Consider the following 5,481-nt stretch of genomic DNA (forward strand, 5'->3'; position numbering starts at 1 on the left):
CTATTTGCCATGAAGTGATGGAACCAGATGCCATGATCTTAGTTTTCTGAATGTTGAGCTTTAAGCCAACTTTTTCACTCTCCTCTTTCACTTTCATCAAAAGGCTCTTTAGTTCTTCTTCACTTTCTGCCATAAGGATGGTGTCACCTGCATATCTGAGGTTATTGATATTTCTCCCAGCAATCTCTTGTGCTTCCTCCAGCCCAGCGTTTCTCATGATGTACTCTGCATAGAAGTTAAATAAGCAGGGTGACAATATACAGCCTTGATGTACTCCCGTTCCTATTTCCTGGGTAGTCTGTTGTTCTATGTCCAGTTCTAACTGTTGCTTCCTGACCTGCATACAGGCTTCTCAAGAGGCAGGTCAGGTGGTCTGGTATTCCCATTCTTGAAGAATTTTCCACAGTTTATTGTGATCCACACAGTCAAAGGCCTTGGCATAATCAATAAAGCAGAAATAGATGTTGTACCATTAATTCTTTCTTAAATTTTATTTTACTGTGGTAAGAACAAAATATGAGATCTACCCTCTTAAGATATTTTTAAGTGTACAGTACAGTACTGTTGACTACACATATAGTTTTGTACAGTACAGCTGTGTGTGTCTTGCTAAATTGAAACTTCTTGACCATGATTTGTAAATTCCTGCTTCCCTCTCCACTAGCTTCTGGTAACTATCATTCCACTCCATGATTTTGGTATATCATATAGGTGGAATCCTGCTGTATTTGCCTTTCTATGACTGACATTTTCATTTAGCATAATGTCCTCAAATTTCATCCATGTAGTCACATATTACACAATTTTCATCTTTTTTAAGGTCAGATTGTATTCCACTGTTTACATATGCACCGCATTCTTTTTTCCAATTATCTGTTGGAAGTGACATTTCAGTTGTTTCTCACCTTGGCTATTGTGAATGGTTCTACAGTGAATGTGGGAATGCTAAAATATTTTTGAAAGCTTGACCTCAAATATTTAGGATAATACCCATAAACAGAATTTCTGGATCATGTACAATTCAATTTTCAACTTAACATAGAACCTCTATACCATTTTCCATAGCAGCTGCAACATTTTGCATTCTTACTAACAATGTACAGTGAGGTGTGTTGAAAACTCTGAAATATCTTTGCAACTTATTGTTTAAATTAAAAAATATATAATTTATTTTTAAAAATTTTTTGTATTAAAATGTTATCATTCACATTAGTAGTCCCATTTTATTGTATCTCCAATACTACAACCAGCTCTGCTTTATGCCAACATACTATCAATTCTGAAGTGAAAAAGTGTAAATATAATAAGTAGCTCTCAGTTTCCCCACTTTGCATCATTTTGCTACAACATTTGCCAGACTGTGCTTTTAGTATCTGTGACTGTCAGCGTGTTGAGTCCAGGTTGAGGGCTAGTTTTGGGGAGTAGTAAGTAATATTTTTAAACTTATTATTAACTAAATAACAACTAATTAGTGAATGCAAACTTACAATTTCCTAATAATGTTGGGAATAAAATGTATGGCCATTAAAGTTCATTCCAGTTTTTCCAAAATATGTTACAGAAAAACCAAAACAAACTTTTTGGCCAATCCAAAATACACATTTCACAAAGAAGTAAGGAAGACACAACAAATCCAATTTCCAGAAAATTGGTATGTGAAGTCAGGGTTTGAACACTATTTTCTGCACATAAATAGATACTACAAAATCACAGCAGCTTTAGAGTCTCCTCCCCTAATAGGTTTCCTGGTGGCTCAGACAGTAAAGAATCTGCCTGCAATGTGGAAGAAATGGGTCCAATCCCTGGGTGAGGAAGATCCCCTGGAGGAGGGCATTGCAACTCACTTGAGTATTCTTGCCTGGAGAATACCATGGACAAAGGATCCTGGTGGGCTACAGTCTCTGGGGTCACAAAGACTCAGACACAACTGAGCGACTAAGCACACCAGTGATTGCCATTACTGGAGTAATTGCTTGGAGTACAGTAATTGGTTGGAGTACAGTAATTGACCTTGGAGTACAGAATAAAGAAGGACAAAGGCTAATAGAGTTTTGCCAAGAGAACGTACTAGTCATTGCAAACACCCTCTTCCAACAAAACAAGAGAAGACTCTACACATGGACATCACCAGATGGTAAACACCCAAATCAGATTAATTATATTCTTTGTAGCCAAAGATGGAGAAGCTCTATACAGACAGCATGAACAAGACTGGGAGCTGACTATGACTCATATCATAAACTCCTTAATTTGAAATTCAAACTTAAATTGAAGAAAGTAGGGAAAACCACTAGACCATTAAGGTATGATCTAAATCAAATCCCTTGTGATTATACAGTGGAAGTGACAAATAAATTCAAGGGGTTAGATCTGATAGACAGAGTGCCTGATGATCTATGGACAGAGGTCCAAGACACTGCACAGGAGACAGGGATCAAGACCATCCCCAAGAAAAAGAAATGCAAAAAGGCAAAATGCCTGTCTGAGGAGGCCTTAAAAACACCTATGAAAAGAAGAGAAGCAAAAGACAAAGGAGAAAAAGAAAGATGTACCCATTTGAATGCAGAGTTCCAAAGAATAGCAAGGAGAGATAAGAAAGCCTTCCTCACTAATCAGTGTAAAGAAATAGAGAAAAACAATAGAATGGAAAATACTAGAGATGTCTTCAAGAAAATTAGATGTACCAAGGGAACATTTCATGCAAAGATAGGCTCAAAAAAGGACAGAAATTGTATGGACCTAACAGAAGCTGGAAGATACTAAGAAGATATGGCACAGAAGAATATACAAAAAAGATCTTCACAACTCAGAGAATCACGATGGAATGATCACTCACCTAGAGCCAAACATCCTGGAATGTGAAGTCAAGTGAGACTTAGGAAGCATCACTACGAACAAAGTTAGTGAAGGTGATGGAATTCCAGTTGAACTATTTCAAATCCCAAAGGATGATGCTATGAAAGTGCTGCACTCAATATGCCAGCAAATTTGGAAAACTCAGCAGTGGCCACAGGACTGGAAAAGGTCAGTTTTCATTCCAATCCCAAAGAAAGGCAATGCCAAAGAATGCTCAAACTACTGCACAATTGCACTCATCTCACACGCTAGTAAAGTAATGCTCAAAATTCTCCAAGCCAGGCTTCAACAATATGTGAACTGTGAATTACCAGATGTTCAAACTGGTTTTATAAAAGGCAGAGGAACCAGAGATTAAATTTCCAACATCTGCTGGATCATCAAAAAATCAAGATTGTTACAGAAAAACATCTATTTCTGCTTTATTGACTATGCCAAAGCCTTTAACTGTGTGGATCACCACAACTGTGGATAATTCTGAAAGAGATTGGAATACCAGATCACCTGACCTGCCTTCTGAGAAATCTATATGCAGGTCAGGAAGCAACAGTTAGAACTGGACATGGAATAACAGACTGGTTCCAAATAGGAAAAGGAGCACGTCAAGGCTGTATATTGTCACCTTGCTTATTTGACTTATATGCAGAGTACATCATGAGAAACACTGGACTGAAAGAAGCACAAGCTGGAGTCAAGATTGCCAGGAGAAATATCAATAACCTCAGATATGCAGATGACACCACCCTTATGGCAGAAAGTGAAGAGGAACTAAGAAGCCTCTTGATGAAAGTGAAAGTGGAGAGTGAAAAAGTTGGCTTAAAGCTCAACATTCAGAAAACGAAGATCATGGCATCTGGTCCCATCACTTCATTGCAAATAGATGGTTAAACAGTGGAAACAGGGGCGGATTATTATTATTATTATTATTTGGCCGGGGGGGGGCCTCAAAAGTCACTGCAAATGTTGACTGCAGCTAGAAAATTAAAAGACACTTACTCCTTGGAAGAAAAGTTATGACCAACCTAGACAGTATATTAAAAAGCAGAGACATTACTTTGCCATCAAAGGTTGGTCTAGTCAAAGCTATGGTTTTTCCAGTAGTCATGTATGGATGTGAGATCTGAACTATAAAGAAAGCTGAGCACTAAAGAATTGATGCTTTTGAACTGTGGTGCTGGAGAAGATTCATGTGAGTCCCTTGGAGTGCAAGGAGATTCAACCAGTCCGTCCTAAAGGAAATCAGTTCTGAATACTCATTGGAAGGACTGATGTTAAAGCTGAAACTCCAATAGTTTGGCCACCTGATGCAAAGAGCTGATTCATTGGAAAAGACCGTGATCCTGGGACAGATTGTGGGTGGGAAGAGAAGGGGACCACAGAGGATGGGATGGTTGGATGGCATCACTGATGTGATGGACATGACTTTGAGTAGGCTCCAGGAGTTGGTGATGGACAGGGAGGCCTGGTGTGCTGCAGTCCATCGGGTCGCCGAGTTGAACACAACTGAGTGAATGAACTGAACTGAATAGCAATTAACTTATAGGTGTTTTTTATATGAATACTGTCCTTGTGTATTTCCCTATCACACTCTGTTTTTCATTTCTACTTAATATTCACTGAATTGAATAAGAAGACTCTCTTACCATTTTTGTTTTAAGAGACAAATATAATCTTGATGGCAAAAACTAACAAGTAAAATACAATAAAAGAAAATTATAGAACAATCTTACTAATGATCATAGAATTTTAAATTATGCATTAAATATTGACACATTAAACCAATCAACTAAGAAAAAGGTAAATATATAATACTTACAGAAATTTTCTCAGGAAAAAACACATATTTTGATTAGAAATTTTTTAAAAATACAACTCACCACATCAAAATATTAAAGGAGCTAAAATGAGGAAAATTAGCTCGATAAATTCAACATTCACTCACTAAAAAACAAAATATAACAAATAGACACATATAAAAAAATACATGAGATAACTTTGTTTAACATTTTAAGCATGAAATGTTAAGTATTGATACTTTCCTTGTTAGATGAGGAAGTCAAGGATACACACTTTTACTGTTTATTCAAAATTGTACTAATGTTTTCAGCTAGTTAACCAAACACAAGAAAAAAATAAAGGGAATAACATTGAAAACAACATATCCAGAAAATGTTTGATTAGCGATTGTATGATATGCATGTTGAAAATCCAAAATAATCTACAAATAAATTATAAAATTATCAAGAGATATTTTCAGAGTTTCCAAAATTCATTGAATCCTAGCTGAAAAATGATACACACTTTACAAATGACATTTGAAATAGTATGAAAAATCATCACAAATTGAGATTAATTTTAAAAATATGTAAGAACTTTATAAAAATATGATATATCTTATATTGTAAAACATGAAGTAGATCTAAATAAACATAATAATGTAGCATGCTTATGGTTTGGAAGACCTGAGGCTGCAAACATCATTTTCTGCAAATCGATCTCCAATTCGACTGTATTACTACACTAAATCTAAACAAGAATTATTCTAAAGGTTGTTTTAAAAGGTAAAGATAAGGCAGTTCTATTTCCAGTTTTGTAAGGAATCTCCACACTGTTCTCCATAGTGGC

This window comes from Bison bison, unplaced genomic scaffold (genome assembly GCF_000754665.1).
Source record: "Bison bison bison isolate TAMUID 2011002044 unplaced genomic scaffold, Bison_UMD1.0 scf7180017860809, whole genome shotgun sequence".
Taxonomy (NCBI): domain Eukaryota; kingdom Metazoa; phylum Chordata; class Mammalia; order Artiodactyla; family Bovidae; genus Bison; species Bison bison.